Source organism: Vicia villosa, unplaced genomic scaffold (assembly GCF_029867415.1).
Source record: "Vicia villosa cultivar HV-30 ecotype Madison, WI unplaced genomic scaffold, Vvil1.0 ctg.000248F_1_1, whole genome shotgun sequence".
In the NCBI taxonomy this organism is placed as follows: domain Eukaryota; kingdom Viridiplantae; phylum Streptophyta; class Magnoliopsida; order Fabales; family Fabaceae; genus Vicia; species Vicia villosa.
Window position 1 is genome coordinate 394,719 of NW_026705102.1, and position 25,409 is coordinate 420,127.

Sequence of the window (25,409 nt, forward strand, 5' to 3'; positions counted from 1 at the left end):
TTTCTTCCCACACTTTCTTACTTTCATTTTAATTTTTTTTCTCTATTTATGTATCAACTCTAAAAAATAATTTATTTTTTAATTTTAATAAAATTAAAAATATTGTAATATCACGGGTCACTATCAACATAACACTTTTTTTAATTTAATCAATCATTGTTTTTATTAGAGAAATAATATCCTTATTTTTAAATTTTTTTCTTTTCTTCATTTCACGATTTTTTTAAAGATTATTTAATACGATTAAATTCATATGATTATTTTTCATTTTACATTTGTATTTAAATATATTTTATATCAGATCAAATAAATTTTTTATTTCACGGATCATTATCAACAAAGTATCTATTTTATTTTAATCAACAATTACTATAAATTGAGAGATAATTTTTATTTTTAAATGTTAAAATTTCATTTTTTTTTATCTTCATCTTCCAAATTCTTTTTTTATATAATTATTTAATATAATTAAATTTATATAATATTTTTCATTTGTAATTAAATTATTTATTAAAAATTTATATGTATCTAATTAATTTCATACAATATTAAATAAATTTACCCGTGCGAAAGCACGGATATCTTACTAGTTTCCATCTAAAATAAAAGCTTACTTCCGTATTAGTTTTAGCGTTTTATCAACGTAACTTCTTCATATTGTGCTGAAAAGTTGACAACCACGTCTTTTAAATTTGACCTTATATCATTCTCAATTCACGTGATACATTCCAAACAAGCAACAAGATAGCTTTTTCCAACCATTGATTTTTTAGTCTAGAATTTATGCTGATACATGACAAAAGTGAGTGCTAATAATTGTGTTCTTCATATTATTTTAATACTAAAAATATGGTATCATTTTCTTATTAAAAAGTGTCATCACCTCCCTTCCACTTCATTTTTTAGAGACAATTTATTTCACTTTTAATTTATATTTTTATTTAGAGAGTTATTTCACAATTTTGAGGATAATTTTCAAGTGAACTTCGTAACAATGATAAAATATGTAATTGAGTTTTATTTGTCTAATTTAAGTATTCATTAGTTGGATCTCTTTAGCTTTTAGATGTTTTAATTTTTTAATTTATTATCTATTATTAACCTTATATACACTATGTCTTTGACACATTTGAAAGTACAATAATTTTTTTTAAGCAAGATATATTAGATGGAGAATTAAATGTTCTCAAAATCTGTTACACAAGATAACGAGATAAACTCGATAAAAAGAAATTACATAACTAATTAATCCTACGATAGAAAAAATAAAGGCTCCTTACAAAAATCGTAGAAGTTGCAATTGGGATAAGTAATCTCCCCCATGAAAGACCATCTCCACACCAATGTCTCAATGATCTAGGCCGTATTAAGCACACTCCAAGAGTCTTTCCAGAAAATAATACCAGCGTAATGGTCAAGAGGCACACCAAAAATTGCATGGTACTAGTTACGAAATTGATGTTTGAACTGTTATAACTCATGATTATAGGTCATTATTGAAACGGCGGCCGAACATTATCGTGAAGATTCAAACATGAGAAACTTGTTTAAATTAGAAGAGATGACACCATTAATGGCACCATTAAATTTAAATTGATGTTATACAACTATTTCAACAATGGAAGAATGACCATGGACGAAACTACAGTGACTTACAAGAGATGACAAGGAAATTTGACATTTTTGTTAGAATTTGAAGTATATCACAGAGACTAATGCAAAGAGAGACTCACCTCACAACGCTCTTCTCGGCCTGACCAATTTTGTTGATTTGAGCTTGATGGAGTTCAAAGAAAGATACATGACCACAAATATTAGCACCATGAATTTTGCAACCAACGATGATGAAGATGATGTTGATGATGATGATGTTGATGAATTAGCATATAGTAAACCACCTACAACCTTAGATTGAAGATCAAAAGGAGCTGTCACTTATGTTAAAGATCAAGGAGCTTGTGGTAACTATAAAGACAGTAAACAAAGTTTAAATGTTGTAAATATTGTAAAACGATTTTGATCAAATTTCATTTTGTTTTTATTAGGTAGTTGCTGGGCATTCTCGGTTGCAGGCGCAATCGAAGGAATAGTTGCAATAGTTACAGGGAAGCTTATCAACCTTTTAGCACAAGAGCTTCTGGATTGTGACTCAGGAAGTGATGATTGTGAAGGTGGATATAACTAGTACGTTTGAATGGGTTATAGGAAACAAAGGAGTTGCTTTGGAGAGTGATTATCCTTATACAGGAAAGAAGGGTGTTTGCAAAGCCTCAAAGGTTCTTAATATCTATCATGAATATTACTCTGATCTTATTATTTACGGTATACAATTTACTTTTAAGATTTATTAATAATAAATATATATGATACATAATAATTAATTAGATACATTAATTATTCAATATATAAATAAAATAATAAATTGTCTCTTATGAATAGGATCAAAGAGATTATTATATATTTTCTTTATATCGTTATATAAATTTAACCACCTCTTTTGTTTATAAATTGTAGATTCAAAATAGTCCAATTAGTGCAATTAAATCATTTGATCGCGTGACCAAATCAGAAAAGGGACTATTAAGTGTCGTTACTAAGTAGTCAACTAGCGTGATGGTTTATTCAGACACAGAAGACTTTCAACATTACAGCAATGAAAGTCGTTATATTCAAATGATAGAAAAGTGGATGACTAATGGATAGATAAATTTTAGTTAAAATTCGTTATATTCAGTCTAATCTCTATCCACTAAGGAAAAACTAGAGGTAGAGTCTAATAACAAAAACTAACAGCTTTCACGGAATCCTCTAAAAACCGTGGAAAAAAATATAATCCAAAAGGACAATAGAGATTTGAAATCGTTATTGACTCAAACACATGATAGGATTCTCTTGTTAAATGAAGAAAATACAAGAATATTTTAAAGACTTCCTTATATACCATTTTTAGATCAGAACCATGCTCATGTCCTCCAAGCCATTAACATTAACAGATATACATGAAAAAATTAAATTGTTCAGTGACTTCTAAATAGGCACACCACTGAGTGTCACACTGTAACAAATATACTTCTAATCTTAGGAGATACATGTAGGATAACAAAAGTCTCAAAAATAAACACAATATTCTCTCGAATGACAAAATAACAACACAACCATCTAAAATTCTTATACCACTAGACAAAGACCACGTCACAAGTGAGAAACAAATGAGGTACAAAATTAACATGGGTTTCACAAAAACTATAACAATTCCCAATCATATTTGTGGGGACCACACACTTAAGATTACCACCTTCTCTAATGCACAACAAACCCAAATACGAGATATGACTTGATCCACCCTATTTAAAGGAAGAAAGAAATAAAAAATTTCCTTAATAAGGGAAATATATGATGACACCACAAAATAAACCTCATCTTTAGAAGTCTTCTGCTACCAATAATTAGAGGTGTTCATAGGTGAGGGTAGACCGACAACCTCGCCGAACCAAATCGAACCAACCCATTAATTACCTAAACATGTTCATTTACGTGTATACCCAATCCAACCTATAACAAACCATATAGTTTTGGTTTGAATATCAGGTTTGAATTTCTCAACCTGTGAAGCCATTGTCCCAACCCGTTGATGTGACATTAATGATTTTTTATTATTAATTTAAATAAAAATATAAAATTAATATATCACTACAAACCACAAGTTTGCCAATTTTTTTGCTCAACTTCAATACTACTACTAGGCTAATGACTTTGTATAATTTTAGGACTAAATTGTTTCTTATTTTCTTGATGATGTGTTTTGTCGAACTTTCTACTATTATCAAGTGTAGTGGCATACAAATGATTTTTATTAGACATATATATGATGTTTTTCAACTAGTTTGAATTTTAGAAATATGCATAATTGTACTGAATTGTGTTATTATTTTTTTATAATTGAAAAAAAATCAAAAAATTATGTTTTATTTGAAACACAGCTCACAAATCTAACCCTACACAACCCATAGATGATCAGGTTGGTTTGGTTTTGTTTTAACCATGAAATTGCATGTTGGACGATAAACTCAGTTCATTACAGTTTAAACATATAGTTGGGTAACAAGTTAGACCAAACTCAACCCAACCCAACCCTTATTCACCCTTACCAGCAATCAATCTCGAGCAATAGACTTGTCGCTTGTAAGGCCTTGAAAAAGTTGTCCACTTACACATGCTCTCACACAAAGAAATGTCTCCTCTATTGAAAATTCCACCTAATTAAACCACCCTAGTGCTATACCTCGATTAATTAATTTTATAATTTTTAATGTCAACCAATTATAGGTGTTTATAATTAATAGCATTTTCTTGTAATTATATTTAGTCAATTTTATTAAAGTGATTGTTTATAACTGACTGAGAGTGTAAATTTTTTTACAAATCATATTGAAATAAATTATATCTCTTAATTCAAAAAGTTTTTAGTACTTTTACATTCTTTGTTAATGAAGAGCTTATGATCCATTGGTAGGAAATATATAAGGGTCCCAATTACCCGAAGGATTCAAAAGATGCAGACCACTTCATGTTGGTAATGGGTTATGATTCAGTAGATGGTGAAGATTATTGGATCGTGAAGAATACATGGGGCACAAGTTGGGGAAGGAATGATTATATGTTTGTAAAAAGGAACACTGGTAAAAAGTATGGAATGTGTGAAATCAATCAATGGGCTTTTTACCCAAACAAAAAAGTAATGAAGAATAAAAGTGGAAATAAGAGTCTAAATATGTTTCATTACATGGATAATGAATAAAAATATATGTTGTTATGAACATGTTAGTTCTTCTGAATTTCGAAGTTGCTGAGCATAAATAAATAAATCAATAGAAAGATATTGATGTTTCACGCTCATTAATGTTATATATGTTATGATAAGAAAATGGTTGGTGTCATGTAGATCATAAAATAATAAACATATCACACATATATTTGTTTTGTTTTAATCATTAATTTTAAACATGTTTGGATCTCAAGCCCAAAAGCTAGATCAAAGGGTGAGGTTGTCCTCAAATATTAGGCAAAATATCCTTTTTGGTCCCGTATGTTAACCTTGAAGTTCATTTTGGTCCCTTAACTTCAAAAAATTTCATATTGGTCCCTTAACTTTTCAAAAGGTGTCATTTTAGTCCTTTTCGGAATATTAGCGACGGATTTAGCGACCGATTTTTGAGTTTTTTTCGTCGCTAATATGACAAAAAGGACTAAAATGACACCTTTTGAAGAGTTAAGGGACCAATATGAAACTTTTTGAAGTTAAGGGACCAAAATGAACCCCGAGGTTAACTTACGGGACTAAAAAGAGTATTTTGCCCAAACATTAATACATTCAATAGCCAAATAACTTAAGCAATGTCGAACCTCAAAAAAACTCCAACAAAACAAACACCAACTTTCATGGAACCTTGTTTTGGAGATGTTACCCTGAATTTTTGACCAGAACTTTAAGGCTATGATCCTAGAGAAATGACTTCCAAATGATCTCTATAAAAGAAAATAATCTTCTACGATTAGGTTGAGGCTTCTAGTTAAAGCATTGCCCCTGTCAAGTGATGGAAAAATGGGTTAACTATTAACTTAATCGACTTCTCCTTCTAGGAGCACTTTGAGCATACACTGTTTAAAAGGACTAAGCAAAAAGTTGTATTGTTTCTGATTGCTTAAAACCTGGTCAATCGAAGCTTCAAAATGGATAACGATAAACGGTTTCTCCAGGACACGTGGAAACCTATCAAACGAAGCAAGCATGGATCGGAGACGTGGCAATTGTAGCTTAGTCGACTTCTAGAAACATTTATTTTTAGGATTTCCAAATAAACAAAAATTTTTATTTCAGTTCTAGAGGTCCGCATTCATTACATTACAATAGAAACTCAAAGTATCCACTTGAAAGTGAGAAAAGAGTGTTTTCTGGAAAATGTATGCATGTGTTCTAGTTTATTAATTCCAAGTTATTTATTTCTTCTTTAATACAAAGTATTTTATTTAAACTCTTACCTTATTAGCATTTCTTTTCCTTTCTTTTCATTTTAAATCTTTCGACATTTTCTTTGCATAATTCATCACAATAATACTCAAACAATAGAAAATTTATAAAAGTTTTTAGCACTTTGTCCTAGGATTCCCTAGTTGATCCTGCAAGTAACATTTATCAAGAAACTAGATGTTGTTTACCAAAAATCAAGGTAAATAAATTGGCACACCCGGTGGGACCCTTGTGCTAAAAAAATTTCTCAAAAGTTTGTAGTATTGGTCGTTGTTATTGTGGGGTTAGTTGAGTTGTTCGTAACACTAATGTCTGGTTATGCATGAACTTGAGAAGTGGAAAACAATTTTCTAAAATTTCACGTACTGGTACAAATACCAACACTTCTAACCCTACACAAAGCAACGCTCCAAATGTTGATGTAGTACCAACAGGTACAACGTCACAAAACACGACGATCTTGTTATCACTAAGGACATCAGCCGCCACCGAGTCAACAAATGCGTTTTCGTCTCCACCGGTGTCGCTACCGCAAAAAATGGATCAGAGTCGCCACTAATATATTTATCCCATCGAGGGAAAGGAATATCAGACAACCTAACTCGAATAAGAACAAGGTATTTCGACCAGAGAATAGGGTATGGGAGTCGGTTATGCAAGGGGAGGGTGTTAGCACCCCTCACGCCCATCGTAGTCGATGGTATCCACCTATGTTTGTTTCTATCTAAAGGGTGTATATCTATGTCTAAAACCTAAATGCGAATGCATGCAAAAGAAACACGGGGAAAAGAAGGAATTATTTACAATTGTGCTCGCTTAGGCCCGCGACCCAATGCCTACCTATCCCTTACCAGGAATCAGAGCTACCGTAGTTCGGCTCAATAGTTTCCATTTGTTTTGTGTTTTTTAGTTGAACAGAGGTTAAGGTCGCAATCCACGATGCTCGACCTTTGGAGACTTATACGCCTAATTTTGGAATGGACTTAACTTGTTCTTAAGGAGAAAATAATATTGGGTTTGTGTTTTTTATGTAACTACATGATGAACAAAACCCAATACAAGGTTTCGCACCACTTCATTACTTTGTTTTAATTTGAGCCTTTATTAGGTGTTTTGAATGTTTTTGGTAGGGTGTCTTTTAAGGGAATTTATTTGCGAGTTGAATCACATAAAGTGTATAATGGTAGAGAAACAGATTAGGGAATGAATCACACTCATTTCTCTCCCATTATATAGTGATTGAGAAACAGATTAGGGAGTGAATCCCACTCATTTCTCTCCCACTAAGTGATTGAGAAACAGATTAGGGAATAAATCCCACTCATTTCTCTCCCACTATTAGTAAGGTGTGATTCGCATCTCTATTTTTTAGTTGTTTTAAGATTGAAAAAGAAAAGAAGAAATAAATAAAGGGGAGACTATCTTATTTAAGTCTAGCCTAAGTGTTATTGTTTATGCACAAGGGAGTCTAATCTAAAGTTAACATGCTAATGAAATCGATTCTAAAAGGAGCATATAAATGATACTGACAAAATGGGGCAAAAATATGGCCAAAGTCACACAACAAAATCATACCAAAAAACATACAAAAATTAACATGTAAATGATACAAAAGAATAAAAGAAACAATTCAAGCATTAATACAAAGTTAACCTAAAAAATACTACTATTTTTTATGAGTTTTTAATGAAGGCCAAAACTACCAAAGTAAAAAATATACAATTTTTATGAGCTTTTTTAATATCAACAATGGAAGTCTAGTTCAAGCCTAAATATACTAAAAATCTATTAATCCTAAAACTAATAAACTAATATTTTTATGGGTTTTTAATGTCATTTTTATTACCTAAAAATTGAACAAAAATCAATGATTCTAAATGTTATTATTATCTAAAATCTAATGAGAAAATTATGATTTTTTACATGCTTTTTATCATCTAAAAAAATGTAGTAAAAACTAAGTAAAAAACCTAAAATCTATCAACTAAGTGTGAGTCGGGGGGTGTGAAAGCCTGAAAATATGGTGTATCAGGTAATCCTGGGCGCAGGGCCCATGGTTGTGGCCCAATGACATTTTTGTTATATATTCTGTTTGCCAAAAAAGGTGTAATGGGCCAAGGGGGGTACGAGATAGTAAAGGCCCAAGGAGTGTTGTTTGATTTCAATTTTCTTTATGTCAACAATGGTGAGTGTTCATGGGCCTAAGGAAAGTGGAAAATTATACCTAGTACCCTTACCATTATCCCTCTACCCCTACTTTTTTTAAAATATTCCAATTCTATCCTTTTAATTTATAACATAATTTTATTATTTAATATTTATCATTTCACACCTCTATCAAAGTGCATCGGATAACTTGCAATCAAGTTTTCCGGTTTGTAATTTTTCTTCACCGGATAACTTGCAGTCAAGTTATCAAGTTTGTAATTTTTCTTCACCGGATAACTTGCAGTCCAGTTATCCGGTTTGTAATATTGTAGATAACGAATTTATTTACTTTTGGCCACAGTTTTTCCTTGTTGCCTAAACTTTTTTATTTTTTATTTTATTTACTTTTGGCCACAGTTGTTCCTTGTTGGCTAAACTTTTTTTTAATTTTCGAATTAGTTAAAAACTAAGCACCATCATCATTTTTAAATGGTTTTAGATTTTCTCCTAACAACCCTTTCATGTTTCCATCATATTTTGACTTCATCAAGATTAAATGTAGTGTGTGTAACGTCTCAAACTACTTTCAAGATTACTGACTGACCCCACAACGTGTGAGTGAGGAAAATGTATGATGAAAAGACTCGTGTTGGTTTGTGGGGTTAGTTGGTAATCATGAAAGTAGTTTGGGGCGTTGCAGACGCTACATTTAATCTTGATGAAGTCAAAATATGATGGAAACATGAAAGGGTTGTTAGGAAAAAAAATCTAAAACCATTTAAAAATGATGATGATGCATAGTTTTTAACTAACTCGAAAATTTAATAAAAAAAAAGTTTAGGCAACAAGGAACAACTGTGGCCAAAAGTAAATAAAATAAAAAATAAAAAAGTTTAGGCAACAAGGAAAAACCGTGGCCGAAAGTAAATAAAATCGTTATCTATAATATTACAAACCGGATAACTTGACTACAAGTTATCCGGTGAAGAAAAATTACAAACCGGATAACTTGACTGCAAGTTATCCGGTATAGAAAATTACAAACCGGATAACTTGACTGCAAGTTATCCGGTGAAGAAAAATTACAAACCGAATAACTTGACTTCAAGTTATCCGATAAAGAAAAATTACAAATCGGAAAACTTGATAGCAAGTTATCCGATGCACTTTGGTAGGGGTGTGAAATGGTAAATATTAAATGATAAAATTATTTTATAAATTAAAAGGGTATAAGGTATAATAGTAGGGGTATGAGGTATAATTTTCAGGAAAGTGTGAAGAGAATCTGGCAAAAAGGCCCAAGTGTATTTGTGGTTTTTATTCAGATTTTATATTTTTATTCTGTTTTTATTAATCAAATGAAAATAAAAATAAAAAAAACAAATTAAATTAAAAAGAAGAAGAAGGGATTTAGGGTTACTTGGGTGGCGCATCAGCTTCTTCTCCCTTCCTTAATTCAGACGGCGGCGAGGATGGAGAACTCATCTTCTCCGGCGAACTCAAGGCCGTTCTCCGCCTCACACTCTCCCTCTCCGTTCGGTTATCTCTTCTCACTTCCGTTTTGATACTCGACTCAAATCTCCTTTCCGAACGTCGCATCTTCGCCGCCATAACCATCACTTCCTCCTTTCTCTGTTCAACTCTCAAGCGGCATCTCACTCCACTCTCTAACGAACTCGTGTCCCTCATTTCTCTCGTTAATTTCTCCGATTCCAAACCTGCCAGAAATATGCTCCGACGACTCTTTGTGGTTGGTCAGTGATGTTAAGAAAGCCAGAGGAACTCTTCACGAAACGGTAATGGCCGCTCTTGACTTTGTTCTTTCTTCTTCCCTTTTCACTTTTTCATTGTTCTTGCGTCTCGGATTCACGATGATGATGAGGTTATGATCTTTGTTGCTTCGATACTAATGATGCACAAATATTGATTCTGTTATTGTAGTGGAGCGTGGTGGAGATCGGTGATTTGGTGAATTGAAGATTGAGAGGTTGTGAATCGATTCAGAGAGAAAAGATTGGAGAGAATCCGAGAGTTTGTTACAGGTTCTTCCAAACTGGTTCTCTGATTCCTCTTGTTGGTTGAAGAATGAAGAATAGAAGGAGAAAGATGGTTGAAGCAGTGAAGGTGAAAGAAAATGGTGGAGAAGTGTTATGATTGAAGGTGGGAGAGGAAGGTTATGGTGATGGAGTGGAGAATGGAGAGAGCATTGGTGTGTGTTATGGTGTTGAATATGGATGATTGAAGGTGGAAGAAGAATGGCTTCTGAATTCAGAGAGTGAGAGGATGATGAGAGATGGAGATGGTGATGGAAGCAATGATGGTGGTCGAGTTATATAGAGAGATGGAGAGCAGAAGATTGAGAGTCTGAGCTTCAAGGTTAGATATCTTCTTCTGATTTTCTGTTATGAGTTTGTGAGTGATAGTTAGAATTCGGTTAGTTCTGTTATGGTGTTAACTGACTCTGTTATGAATCTGTTTTTTTCTGTTATAGATAGTTGGAAGTTAGTTATGGATGGTTAGGAAGTTAGTTAGAAATTAGTTTTCTGTTATATGATGACTAGGAAATAGTGAGAAGGGCTGAGTTATTCTTATAGTGAAAAAGGTTAGAAAAAGTTGGGAAAGTTTGGTAAAACTGTTAGTCAGTTATTAAAAAAAACACTTTGGATTAGTGAATGGCATGGAACTGTGTTAGGTAGAATTCTCATTGGATTGAGCAATGTTAGTGAATTTGAATGTTGGCCAAGTATGAGGATAGAATTTGAATATGTAGTTTTATGGTTTGACTGTTTGTGGATCTTTTATGCAGGGGGGTTTATTTGAGTTGTTTCTGGTTTTGTAATGTGCATAGCTGGTTATGGTTGGAATTTTGTTTATGCAGGGCTGATTTAATAGCAAACAGTAGGTATTTCCTCTTGAATTGCAATGTGTATATGTATTGGACTGTCTTTGTTAGAGCGGATTTTCTGGGGCCGGGAATTAGAGACCTTCGGCTGTGCACTATCATGTAACAAAATGTATGCATTTTCTTCTTTGTGGATGTGTGGCTGCTGTTGTCTAATGCCACTGTCTTGGTCTGAACTTGCATGATCTTGGAATAAATCACTTCATAACTTCATACAAGTCCTCATCTTTTTTTTAGATGCATTTGGATCTATGAGATTTCGTCTTGAACCATGTACTAATCCCTCTTCTCTTTCTTGTTTGCAGCATAGTCATGATGGGAGTCTAAAGCAACATTGGGGCAGCAAGGGATTCATAGATGATTGAAGTGGAAGCATGAAGAGACTTGGGAGTTTCATAGAGGTATTTTGGCAAATGACAGATATGAAGCGAACTTGGTTGAATATGATGGGTCTAGTCATAGTTGGCCAATGATCAACTGCATTTTTTTTGTAATTTTAAATGACTTTGTATGAAGTGTAATGAAATAATAAATTTATGGAAGTGCAATGTAATTGGCTTTGTAATTTGCCCCCTTTGTAATAATTCTCTTTCATTTCAAACTTTGAAATTTCTTTTGCATTTGCTTTTAATTTTGGAATTCTTGAAAGGAGGCTTTGATTGTAGCTTGAAGGACCTCTTCTTAACCATGTTCAAATGTTTTTAAATGAATGAGTGTGTTTGAATTCCCTTACATTTGAAACGTAACTTTCCCCTATATGCTTCATATTCAAACTCCTAATGCATTCTCCATTCATACCTTTAATCTCAAAAAAGCCTCAAGAGTGACTTTGATCAAGAGTCAACATTCTTTGGTTGATTTTGACCGAAAGTCAAAGTTTTGACATAGTTTCCTCCAATCTTGCAACAATTCCCCAATTACACTATATATGTCCAAATTCTTGCATGAACCCCAATGTCAATGACTTGTAGTTCCACTAATGAGCAGTATCCTTTGAATCACCACAAAAAATAGGGAAATAAAACCCTTAATCATTGAATTTATTGTATATGGATGAAGAATAACTTTGAAGCTTGATGAAGAGGAAATCCACAATATCCATGAACCAGAACCCTAATTCCATAATTCAATCACAGAAGAACCCGTTGAAACAAGTTTATCTGAAGTAGGAGCCTCAAACAAATGAAACCCTAATTCACTAGAAGACCTCTGATCCCATGTCCCAAATTATTCGTTAGTGATGCATGAAGCTGTTAAATGACCTAATGGATGAGATTATGAGATGAGAAGTCTAAGCCGGTTAGGAATAAATTATGTGGGCAAATTTTGGGGTGCAACAACCAACAATCATTTGGGGTTCATCATTTAACCTTTCGAGGGCTCTATTCCAAATGGGGTCGATGTCGCCCCCTATATTTTACCAATATGGAATGCCTCAGTCGATGATGGCTGGTCTTCAGTCGATTGCATGGACATATGCCAATAATACGATGGCTATTGGGCCACTTTTGAACAATAGTATTCGACAAGGAGGGATAGGCTTTATCCCCCAAAAGACCATCGTTGAATACAACTTCCATGATGTCTCTTAGATAACAGATGGATGAAAACAACCATGAAATTGTGAATGCTCTCACATTGTAAATTGGGACAATTTTCACCCCTATGATTAACAATACAAATCAGAGTTGTGAAATGCTGGCGAGTCAAATGGCTAGAATAGCCGATTTCTTCGACACTCCTCAGCCTCAACCAAGGCCAACTCCTCAAATTTCAAATGTTAGGCCTGGCGAAAACTGATAATGGGGCAATTCCCGGAAATCACAGGAAAATTCCAAATAGGGATGGTGAAGAGTAAGGAGGGCAGAATGTTCCAATGGTAACTGTGGTAAATAGAAACCATGATGCCGAACAAGTTCTTAGGAAGGCCTAAAGTAACTATGGAGCTACCACAATATATCAAACATGGTCGAACAAATCTCAGTTTAAAATGGCCTAATCATAGGACTCCATAGACCTAATTTTATATCCCCTCTAACAAAATATGTTCGACAGACTGAATGACCAAGTGTCGCGACGGAAAAATTGATATTAAGCTATTGATTAACTTAACTAGTAAAGCAAGAGTCGCCACCGAACTTTATTATTTTTAAAGGAAAGGGAAAATATCAATAAAATCCAACAAAAGAAAGATCTAGTTACGGTGGTTGGTTATGCAAGGAGAAGGTTTGGGAACCCCTCACTTTTTTGGTACTCCACAAGAACCGTTTGAAAATATTTTTTTTAGGCTAAAGCGGTATTGTTTGCAGAAAGATTGAGGTGATTAGAAAATAAGTTCTTATTATTATTTTTGTATGCTCGGCAAGATGTCGCACCTTGTGCCTACATACCCTTTCTATGAAATAGGGAAGTCAGAGCATTTGTATTTCTGCTTAAAAAGAACAAGGGAAGTTTGTTTTTTTTGTTTTTATGTAAAAAACATTTTGTCGTATTCGAGTGGAAAACACCATTTGCCACCCACAAGTATAGGGGAATGTATATTTGCATCATTTTGATATGGAACTTTACTTGGACTTTCTCACAAGCATGTCTCAACTTTCAAGTGGAAGATATCTACCACTTAAACCACATCTCTTAGGGGCTTAGGTTTTGCATCACTACAAGAATAGACTAATATTTTCTCTTTTTGAAAAAGTTTTAAAAGAAAAGTGCACAAAGGCACAAAAAGAGAGTTTGATGAATATTATTCTTTTAAGGGTTTTATTGGAAATGTTTGAATATGCCTAATTGTTTTAGCATTTACATAAGAAAAGGAGTTTTCCAGATCACTTGACAAATTCAAGGTTTATTATGAAAAAGGTCATAAGTGAGGAAGGCAAAAAGGTTGATGGCGATGCACAAGGCGATCGACTTACAAAACTTCAGGTATGGCTTAATATATGGATTGTGAATGCTTGGGTTTGTTTGATGGCGATGCACAAGGTGATCGACTTATAAGAAATGGGTTATGGATTGGTATATGGACCAAGAGTGCGGGGGTTTGAATTTATTCAAGCAATGCTAACTAAAGAAAGCGATTAAATTATAATAAGGCCTTAGGGAGTAGGGGTACACTTGATCAGATAGGGATAGAATAAGCAATTAAATACAAGCCCATACAAACAAGTAGAGCTGTCAAAATTGTTAGAACAAGATTTGTTCTTATCAACTATCTTAGTTTTGATGATAACAATAATATGAATTTTGCTTAAGATAATATGGTACTCTAATCCAATGCAATTTCCCTTTCAGGAAATATATATAAAGAGTACGCATAATTCAGCGCTCAGAAGTTGTGTCTCAAATGGTTCAGCATGCAACATCAGAACATGGTCTGGCAAGACATCAGAAGATGGTCGAAGCAGAATCAGAACATGGCATCAGAAGAACATGAGATCAGAAGCACTGAAGATCAGAAGATGGTATCACGCAACAGAAGCACTTCAAGATCAGAAGATCAGAAGATGCTATGCACCAAGCTGTTTTGACTCTGATGATATTCAAACGTCGTATTCACAAACATCAGATCAGAAGGAAGTACAGGTGGCAGACTACGCTGACTGACAAAAGGAACGTTAAAGCTACTAAAGGCAACGTCAGTAGACACAGCGTGAACAAGGCTCGAGGTAGTTGACAAAAGCGTATAACATTAAATGCAATGCTGTACGGAACACGCAAAGCATTAAATGCACTCAACGGTCATCTTCTCAACGCCTATAAATATGAAGTTCTGATGAGAAGCAAGGTTACCAATTCTTAACAACTCTGAACGGAAATAAACTTGCTGAAACGCTATTCAATCAAAGCTCAGAATCTTCATCAACTCACTACATTGCTGTTGTAATATCTTAGTGAGATTAAGCTTAAACGATAAGAGAAATATCACAGTTTGTGATTATAGCTTTTAAGAAGCATTTGTAAACTCTTGAATAGATTACATTAAGTTGTAAGGAACTAGAGTGATCGTGTGATCAGTATACTCTAGGAAGTCTTAGCAGTTGGCTGAGCAGTTTGTAACTAGAGTGATCAGGTTGATCAGTAGACTCTAGAAAAGTCTTAGAAGTTGTCTAAGCAGTTGTTCCTGGAGTGATCAAGTTGTGATCAGAATACTCTAGAAGACTTAGTCGTGGACTAAGTGGAAAACCATTGTAATCCGTGCGATTAGTGGATTAAATCCTCAGGTTGAGGTAAATCATCTCTGCGGGGGTGGACTGGAGTAGCTTCGTTAACAGCGAACCAGGATAAAAATAATTGTGCAATTTATTTTTATCGTCCAAGATTTAAAGTCACACTTATTCAATCCCCCCCTTTCTAAGTGTTTTTCTGTCCTTCAATTGGCATCAGAGCGCCGGTTCTAAGGTGCAAGCACTTAACCGTGTTTAGAAAAGATTCAGGAAGAGAAAAACGCTTCAGTAAAAGATGGTTGATGAAAGTGAAAAGTCTACACCTACACCTGCATCTACATCTGGCTCTGCTGAGCAATACAACGGTAACAATGGTTATACTAGACCGCCGGTATTTGATGGTGAAAACTTTGAATACTGGAAAGATAAACTGGAAAGTTACTTTCTGGGTCTAGATGGTGATCTATGGGATCTTCTGATGGATGGTTACAAACATCCTGTAAATGCCAGAGGCGTAAAGCTGACAAGGCAAGAAATGGATGATGATCAGAAAAAGCTTTTCAGGAATCATCATAAATGCAGAACTGTTTTGCTGAATGCTATCTCTCATGCTGAGTATGAGAAGATATCTAACAGGGAAACGGCCTATGACATATATGAGTCCTTGAAAATGACTCATGAAGGAAATGCTCAAGTCAAGGAAACTAAAGCTCTAGCTTTAATCCAGAAGTATGAAGCCTTCAAGATGGAGGATGATGAAGACATTGAAAAGATGTTTTCAAGATTTCAAACTCTTACTGCTGGATTGAGAGTTCTTGACAAGGGATACACCAAGGCTGATCACGTAAAGAAGATCATCAGAAGCTTACCCAGAAGATGGGGTCCTATGGTGACTGCATTCAAGATTGCAAAGAATCTGAATGAAGTTTCTCTGGAAGAGCTCATCAGTGCCTTGAGAAGTCATGAAATAGAGCTGGACGCAAATGAGCCTCAAAAGAAAGGTAAGTCTATTGCATTAAAATCTAATATCAAGAAATGCACTAACGCTTTTCAGGCCAGAGAAGAAGAAGAATCAGAATCTGAAGAAGAAGATGAACTATCCTTAATCTCCAGAAGGCTAAATCAACTCTGGAAGACCAAGCAAAGGAAGTTCAGAGGCTTCAGAAGTTCAAAGAAATTTGAACGTGGAGAATCTTTCGATGACAGAAGATTTGACAAGAAGAAAGTCATGTGCTATGAATGCAATGAGCCTGGACACTACAAGAACGAATGTCCAAATCTTCAGAAGGAAAGTCCCAAGAAAAAGTTTCATAAGAAGAAAGGTCTTATGGCAACCTGGGATGAGTCAGAAGATGATTCTGAAGACGAGCAGGCTAACTGTGCGCTGATGGCGACAGAAGATGACGGATCAGAATCTACATCAGAATCAGATTCTGAAGAGATATCCTTGGCTGCAAGAAGGACAAAGCACAACATGTCATGGTACCTGGACTCTGGATGCTCACGACACATGACAGGAAGAAGGTCTATGTTCCAAGACCTGGTGCTTAAGTCTGGAGGAGAAGTCAAGTTTGGAGGAGATCAGAAGGGCAAGATAATTGGCTCTGGAACTATAAAGTCTGGTAACTCTCCTTCCATTTCTAATGTACTTCTTGTAGAAGGATTAACTCATAACCTCTTATCTATCAGTCAATTAAGTGACAATGGTTATGATATAATCTTCAATCAAAAGTCTTGCAAGGCTGTAAATCAGAAGGATGGCTCAATCCTATTTACAGGCAAGAGGAAGAACAACATTTATAAGACAGATCTGCAAGATCTTATGAGTCAGAAGGTGACTTGTCTTATGTCTGTTTCTGAAGAGCAGTGGGTCTGGCACAGAAGATTAGGTCATGTTAGTTTGAGAAAGATTTCTCAGATTAACAAACTGGATCTGGTCAGAGGACTCCCTAATCTGAAATTCAAATCAGATGCTCTTTGTGAAGCATGTCAAAAGGGCAAGTTCTCCAAACCTGCATTCAAGTCCAAGAATGTTGTTTCTACCTCAAGGCCATTAGAACTCTTGCACATTGATCTGTTTGGCCCAGTCAAAACAGCATCTGTCAGAGGGAAGAAATATGGATTAGTCATCGTAGATGATTATAGCCGCTGGACATGGGTAAAATTCTTGAAACACAAGGATGAGACTCATTCAGTGTTCTTTGATTTCTGCATTCAGATTCAGTCTGAAAAAGAGTGTAAAATCATAAAGGTCAGAAGTGATCATGGTGGTGAATTTGAGAACAGATCCTTTGAAGAGTTCTTCAAAGAAAATGGTATTGCCCATGATTTCTCTTGTCCTAGAACTCCACAGCAAAATGGGGTTGTAGAACGAAAGAATAGGACTCTGCAAGAAATGGCCAGAACCATGATCAATGAAACCAATATGGCTAAGCATTTCTGGGCAGAAGCAATAAACACTGCATGCTATATTCAGAATAGAATCTCTATCAGACCTATTCTAAATAAGACTCCCTATGAATTGTGGAAGAATAGAAAGCCCAACATTTCATATTTCCATCCTTTTGGATGTGTATGCTTTATTCTGAACACTAAAGATTATCTTGGTAAGTTTGATTCCAAAGCACAGAAATGTTTCCTTCTTGGATATTCTGAACGCTCAAAAGGCTACAGAGTATACAATACTGAAACATTGATTGTAGAAGAATCAATCAATATCAGGTTTGATGATAAGCTTGGTTCTGAAAAACCAAAGCAGTTTGATAATTTTGCAGATTGTGATATTGATATATCAGAAGTTGTTGAGCCAAGAAGCAACGCATCAGAAGCTGAGCTTCTCAGAAGCAAAGAATCTGAAGATCAAGTATCAGCTTCTCTGGAGGATCTAAGTATCTCTGAAGAACCATCTGTCAGAAGATCATCCAGACTCATCTCTGGTCATTCAGAAGATGTCATTCTTGGAAAGAAGGATGATCCAATCAGAACAAGAGCATTCCTTAAGAACAATGCAGACTGTCAATTAGGTCTTGTATCTTTGATCGAGCCAACTTCTGTTGATCATGCTCTAGAAGATCCAGACTGGATAATTGCTATGCAAGAAGAACTGAATCAGTTTACAAGGAATGATGTTTGGGATCTTGTTCCTAGACCAGATGGATTCAATATAATTGGTACAAAATGGGTCTTCAGAAACAAGCTCAGTGAGAAAGGTGAAGTGGTAAGGAACAAAGCCAGACTGGTGGCTCAGGGTTATAGTCAGCAAGAAGGGATTGATTATACAGAAACCTTTGCACCAGTGGCCAGGTTAGAATCTATTCGTCTATTAATTTCATTTGCCACTCAGCATAACATCACTCTTTATCAGATGGATGTCAAGAGTGCCTTCTTAAATGGTTATATAGATGAAGAAGTTTATGTCCATCAACCTCCTGGTTTTGAAGACTCTATGTCTCCTAATCATGTTTTTAAACTTAAGAAATCATTGTATGGATTGAAGCAAGCTCCCAGAGCTTGGTATGAACGCTTAAGTTCTTTCCTTCTAGATAATGGTTTCACTAGAGGAAAAGTGGACACTACTCTCTTTTGTAAAACTTTTGAAAAGGATATTTTAATCTGTCAAATATATGTAGATGATATTATTTTTGGAACATCTAATGCTACACTTGGAAAGGAGTTTGCTAAGTCTATGCAGGCTGAGTTTGAAATGAGCATGATGGGAGAACTCAAGTATTTCCTTGGAATACAAATAAATCAAACATCAGAAGGAACATATGTTCACCAAACCAAGTATGTGAAGGAACTTCTGAAGAAGTTTAATCTTCTGGACTGCAAAGAAGCCAAAACTCCTATGCATCCAACATGCATCCTAGGTAAGGATGAGGTAAGTAAGAAGGTAGATCAGAAGTTATACAGAGGTATGATTGGATCTCTTCTATATTTGACTGCTTCTAGACCTGACATTCTGTTCAGTGTTTGTTTGTGTGCTAGATTCCAATCAGATCCTAGAGAATCTCATTTAACTGCTGTTAAGAGAATTCTAAGGTATCTGAAAGGTACTACTAATGTTGGTTTAGTTTACAGAAAATCTAAAGAATACAACTTAGTAGGATTCTGCGATGCTGATTATGCTGGAGACAGAATTGAAAGAAAGAGTACTTCAGGAAGTTGCCAGTTTCTTGGAAGTCATTTGATCTCTTGGTATAGCAAGAAGCAAGCAACTATTGCTCTATCAACAACAGAAGCAGAATATGTCGCTGCTGCTGGTTGTAGTACACAGATGCTCTGGATGAAGAGTCAGTTAGAAGATTATCAGATATTTGAGAGTAACATTCCTATATTCTGTGATAATACTTCTGCTATATGTTTATCTAAGAATCCTATTCTTCATTCAAAAGCTAAACATATTGAGATTAAACATCATTTCATAAGGGACTATGTTCAGAAGGGTGTTATATCTTTAAACTTTGTTGATACAGACCATCAATGGGCTGATATCTTTACAAAACCCCTGGCTGAAGATAGGTTTAAGTTCATTCTGAAGAACATCAGTATGGATTTATGCCCAGAATGAGAAGATGAGAAGTTCTTATGTATGAGTAACTTCTGAAATGAACATGGATTATTTTTTATATATCAGAAGTTCTGATTAAAATCTTTTAGAAATTATGATTCGGTTATTACTAACGTTTCATTGTCTAAGTTGATTCAGAACCTCTTTTAAAGCAAAACAGCTGTTACGTTTTTATCTCGGGATGGTAAACCTGTCGTTACTATTCATGGATAAACGTGCGTGCAGTTGAAGGGACACCGACCATAGGTAACTGTGCTAGTCACCTCATTTGTCTTTATTATCTCTCCTCACGTCACGTAACATTAAATGCTTTTCATCATTCGTTTCATTTTATTTTCCTTTTAAATTCTCTTCAAACTCTTCTCTTTCCCTCTCATCTCTCTCTATCTCTTTGCATTCCTCATCAAGTTTTTTTTTTCTCTCTCTCTTCCGTTTTCGTCTCTTGCTCAAATTTTTTTTAAAAAACCTAGCTCAAACCCAGCGTTCACCCTAAGCCTGTTGAAGATCTATGACTCAAAGGCGACAGATCTCTGAATATCTCGGGATGGCTCTCCTAATACCTCTCAAGTCAGACCTCTTCTTTGATGTTGTTATCAACTTTCACCCAAAGACAGAAGACTTTCTTGAGTTATGGGCGGAGGTTAAGAATGATATTCTTAACTTCTATGTTAAGGGAAAGCCCCGTTTGCAACATTAGCTCTCTGTCTGTGAACTGTCCCTCACTTCCTCCTTGGTTCTGGGATCTCTCCTACAGTGGAGGTTTCAGTCTGGAAGACAAGAAGTCCTCCGGGATTCTTGATGGGTTGACACAGAGCGTGTCTAGCTAGGGTTTTGTTTTTAGTTTTTGTAGTGATTTCCTCTTTGGAAATTCTTTTTTGTATTTGCTAGGAATGTTTCTCATCTTGTTAAACATAGGAATTTCTTGTAAACCTTTTTGATTATCAATGAAAAAGTTTCTTTGATTTACATTCCAGTGATTTTATTTGTTTTTTTTTGCATCTGAATCTTTTTAAATATTCTTTTTGATGTTATGACAAAAAGGGGGAGAAGATAAATGATAAATGACTTGATTAAATCTATCAGTTGCTGGGTAAAGAGACTCCCACACATTCACTAACAAGAACTGCAAGTTCTATATGGTTTAAGTGTTTTGCAGGTACAGAGAAGTAAAGTGAATCTTCAGAAGCAAACACTAGAAGCAAAACCATAAGAAGCAAAACTATATGGAAACTGAAGCAAGCTGAGTGCTGTCAAGCTTCAGAGATCAGAAGCAAGAAAGAAGAATCAGAAGCACTGATAATAGAATTTGAATATCATTGTCTATCCTGTTCTGACAAAATTCTATTTGCTCTGATACATATAATGTTATGGCTCTGATACATTATTTGCTCTGATACATTATTTCAGCCTATATGGCTCTGATACATATAATGTGTTCAAACATACATTTTATGTTCTAACTCGTTCATGCTGACTTTTGTCGTTTAGTTTTTGTTCTGTAACATTTCAGGATGTAGAGATGCTCTGATGATGCTCTGGTACATTCAACAATGTTCTGATACAAATCTAGCATGAAGTGATGTTGGTAGACATTCAAAGTTCTGAAGCTATCCGAGGGAAGCAGAAATCAGAAGATGTGAATGTTCTAAAAGATCCAGAAAACTCAAGTTCTGAAGCTGTCCTGAATGGAAGCAGAAATCAGAAGCTGTGAATGTTCTGAAGATCAAAGAAATTCAAGTTCTGAAGCTGTCCACGATGGAAGCAGGAATCAGAAGCTGTGAGTGTTCTAAGGATCTAAAGAAATTCAAGTTCTGAAGCTGTCCAATGGAAGCAGAAGTCAGAAGCTATGAATTCTCTGAAGGCAGAAGCTTATATGATCGTCTCTACCGAAATAATCAGGGAAGTCTTTTATCAAAGTTCTTCGAGTATTTATTTCAGGGGGAGATTATTTATCTCAGGGGGAGATTGTTAATCTCAGGGGGAGACATATTCATATGCTTATGCTATAGCTGTGTAATTTGTCTTTTGCCGTCTACTCTTTCTGATCGCAAATTCATATCATTTATATATGTTTTTGTCATCATCAAAAAGGGGGAGATTGTTAGAACAAGATTTGTTCTTATCAACTATCTTAGTTTTGATGATAACAATAATATGAATTTTGCTTAAGATAATATGGTACTCTAATCCAATGCAATTTCCCTTTCAGGAAATATATATAAAGAGTACGCATAATTCAGCGCTCAGAAGTTGTGTCTCAAATGGTTCAGCATGCAACATCAGAACATGGTCTGGCAAGACATCAGAAGATGGTCGAAGCAGAATCAGAACATGGCATCAGAAGAACATGAGATCAGAAGCACTGAAGATCAGAAGATGGTATCACGCAACAGAAGCACTTCAAGATCAGAAGATCAGAAGATGCTATGCACCAAGCTGTTTTGACTCTGATGATATTCAAACGTCGTATTCACAAACATCATATCAGAAGGAAGTACAGGTGGCAGACTACGCTGACTGACAAAAGGAACGTTAAAGCTACTAAAGGCAACGTCAGTAGACACAGCGTGAACAAGGCTCGAGGTAGTTGACAAAAGCGTATAACATTAAATGCAATGCTGTACGGAACACGCAAAGCATTAAATGCACTCAACGATCATCTTCTCAACGCCTATAAATATGAAGTTCTGATGAGAAGCAAGGTTACCAATTCTTAACAACTCTGAACGGAAATAAACTTGCTGAAACGCTATTCAATCAAAGCTCAGAATCTTCATCAACTCACTACATTGCTGTTGTAATATCTTAGTGAGATTAAGCTTAAACGATAAGAGAAATATCACAGTTTGTGATTATAGCTTTTAAGAAGCATTTGTAAACTCTTGAATAGATTACATTAAGTTGTAAGGAACTAGAGTGATCGTGTGATCAGTATACTCTAGGAAGTCTTAGCAGTTGGCTGAGCAGTTTGTAACTAGAGTGATCAGGTTGATCAGTAGACTCTAGAAAAGTCTTAGAAGTTGTCTAAGCAGTTGTTCCTGGAGTGATCAAGTTGTGATCAGAATACTCTAGAAGACTTAGTCGTGGACTAAGTGGAAAACCATTGTAATCCGTGCGATTAGTGGATTAAATCCTCAGGTTGAGGTAAATCATCTCTGCGGGGGTGGACTGGAGTAGCTTCGTTAACAGCGAACCAGGATAAAAATAATTGTGCAATTTATTTTTATCGTCCAAGATTTAAAGTCACACTTATTCAATCCCCCCCTTTCTAAGTGTTTTTCTATCCTTCAAAAATGGGCTAGCCCATATGGGCCGGCCCACTAGGCCCGGAAATTATAGGGCTTGGACCTTAAAATTAGAGCCCATATTTTTCAGGGCCTTTTTAGCCCAGCCCTAAAAAGCCGGTTACCCATTAGGGCTAACCCATATGGGCCGTGGGTTGTAACACCCCATAAATTTCTTTATTTAATTTAATTGACTTTTGAATTAAATATTAGAATTAATTGAGTTTATTTGAGAAATATGGAATAATAAGGCTAATGGGCCCGTGTTGCGATTAGCGAATGGGGGGGGGGGGTGTCAGTTGCAAAGCCTTTTTACTAAACTAAGGTTATATTTTTCATAAACAAGGAAAAGAGAGAAAGTTGTGAAAATTGGAAGCCAAGAGAGAACAGAAGAGATGAACGTAAAATTGGGAGAAGAGCAAAGTGCGAAGAGAGAGAACATCCAAGAATTCGACATCGAGGTAAGGGGGATTCTTCTCATTAACCTCTATTATGAGTATTATGAATGATTCGATTAAGTTTGTATGTTAGGATTCTAAATTGGATTATAGCTCAGAGTTGGTGTTTTGGTTTAGGACTCTATTTTCATAAATCTGATGCTAAACTTAGTTTGTGGTTGATTAGTAATGTTGGAGATAATTGTTGTGCATTAGATTGATGTGAAAATGCTGAACTTTGCCTTATAATTGTGTTGGACTCGTACTGGTAAGTGTTGGCTTGGAAAGAATGGAAGAAATGCTGTCAAAACAACATATTTTGGCTGTTACGGGTCCGTAATCGGTTACGAGGGAGGGTGTAACCGGTTACGTAGGTGAAAAATTAATAGCGAATGCAATTACGTCATTCGTAATCGGTTACGCTGGGAGCTGTAACCGGTTAAGTTGAGAGTTTTTCCAAAAAATTTATGTGTTGCGTTGACGTAACCGGTTACGCTATAGGCTGTAACCAGTTACGTTGTGTGTTTTCTGAAAAATGTTTTATTTTAAAAACTCATAACTTCTAAACCATTAATCCTTTTCGTACGCCGTTGAGAGTCCTTTAAATAAATTAATTCTCTATTTTGTGAAATATATTAGGGAGTTATAACTTAAAATTATTTTATTTGGTTTTGAAAATTGGTATTTGGTGGTAAATTGAGTAACGGTACGGATATGCTATGCGGTGTTTTAGCTAGTATGATTGTTGAGGTGATAATATATTGCTGTGTTAAATGTATTATGATGTGGTGAATATCAAATGGTTATGATATGAGTATGCTTTGTGTGTTGTGGATGAATAGTTATGAATCGTTGGTGGATGTTGATGATGAGCATGTCGTGGTTGATGCATGCATTTCATAATCATTATGTGGCTGATCCTTGACGATGGTGGATCAGTGGTAGCTAATTTCCATTGTGTGGAATTAGTGAGTGGGTGTCGCCGTATCCTTGACGATGGTGGATCGGTGAGATGGGTTCGTCCCATGTTTGGTACCATATTTAGTTGCATTGCATTAGGCTGTTGTGCATAAGTATAACATGAATGGAAATTGTCCAATGTTATAATTTGTATGTGTTTGATATGGATGGTTGTGTTTGATGAATGCTTCTATACTATCTGAATATAATTGATTTGGGTGAATAATGTATGAATGAGGTTGTATTGTTTATATTCCTATAATATTTGTTAATGCGAATGAAACTCACCCTTACTGTTGTTATTTTTTAGATTGAGGAGTAGCTTTTGTGCTTGGTGAGGATTAGCTCGTCAAGTAATTCGTTAGAGTCGGTTGGGTCTATGTCATGCTCCGGTCGTGTAACACTGGGGACGTTATGTAGAGTTATTTGATAAACTCTTACTGTTGGGTGTTTTGTTTATGATTGTATTTTGAGATTGAAAATTTTAGTAACACACGCTCGATGTCAAACTGAATGTTATGACATCCACAATTATGCAGCACAGACAGTAATAACTAAACAGCATAAAACAGTAAAGAACACACAGAATTGTTTACCTAGTTCGGTTCAAACAACCTTCTATGGGGGCTACCATGCCAGAGATGAAGTCCACTATTAGCAGTATCAATTCAAAGCTGAACTCCCAGTTTACAACTCCTCACTTAATCACTACCCAATGACCCTTCTACCTAGGTTCTACCTAGATATGGAATATCTCTATTCCACTCTCCCTCAATCACAGTAGTGATTACACATACACAATAAACAATTACAGATAGAAGGCACACTTCAAAAACACACCTTGATCTGCTTAAAAGCTTCAATCAAGAGACACACACTCGTGCTTAAAAGCTTAGAGTGACACAACAAAAACACAA

The 25,409-nt window shown here is 35.2% G+C and overlaps 1 long non-coding RNA gene and 1 pseudogene across 1 annotated transcript; both read left to right on the forward strand.

Moving 5' to 3' along the window:
* Nucleotides 1-1,613: 1,613 nt before the first annotated feature.
* Nucleotides 1,614-2,601, forward strand: LOC131625885 (P34 probable thiol protease-like; annotated as a pseudogene).
* Nucleotides 2,602-9,565: 6,964 nt separating this feature from the next.
* Nucleotides 9,566-12,175, forward strand: LOC131625869 (uncharacterized). The gene is made up of 3 exons (XR_009290971.1): nt 9,566-9,972; nt 10,118-10,552; nt 11,384-12,175. It is a non-coding gene; the product is annotated as an uncharacterized LOC131625869 (long non-coding RNA).
* The last annotated feature ends 13,234 nt before the right edge of the window (nt 12,176-25,409 follow it).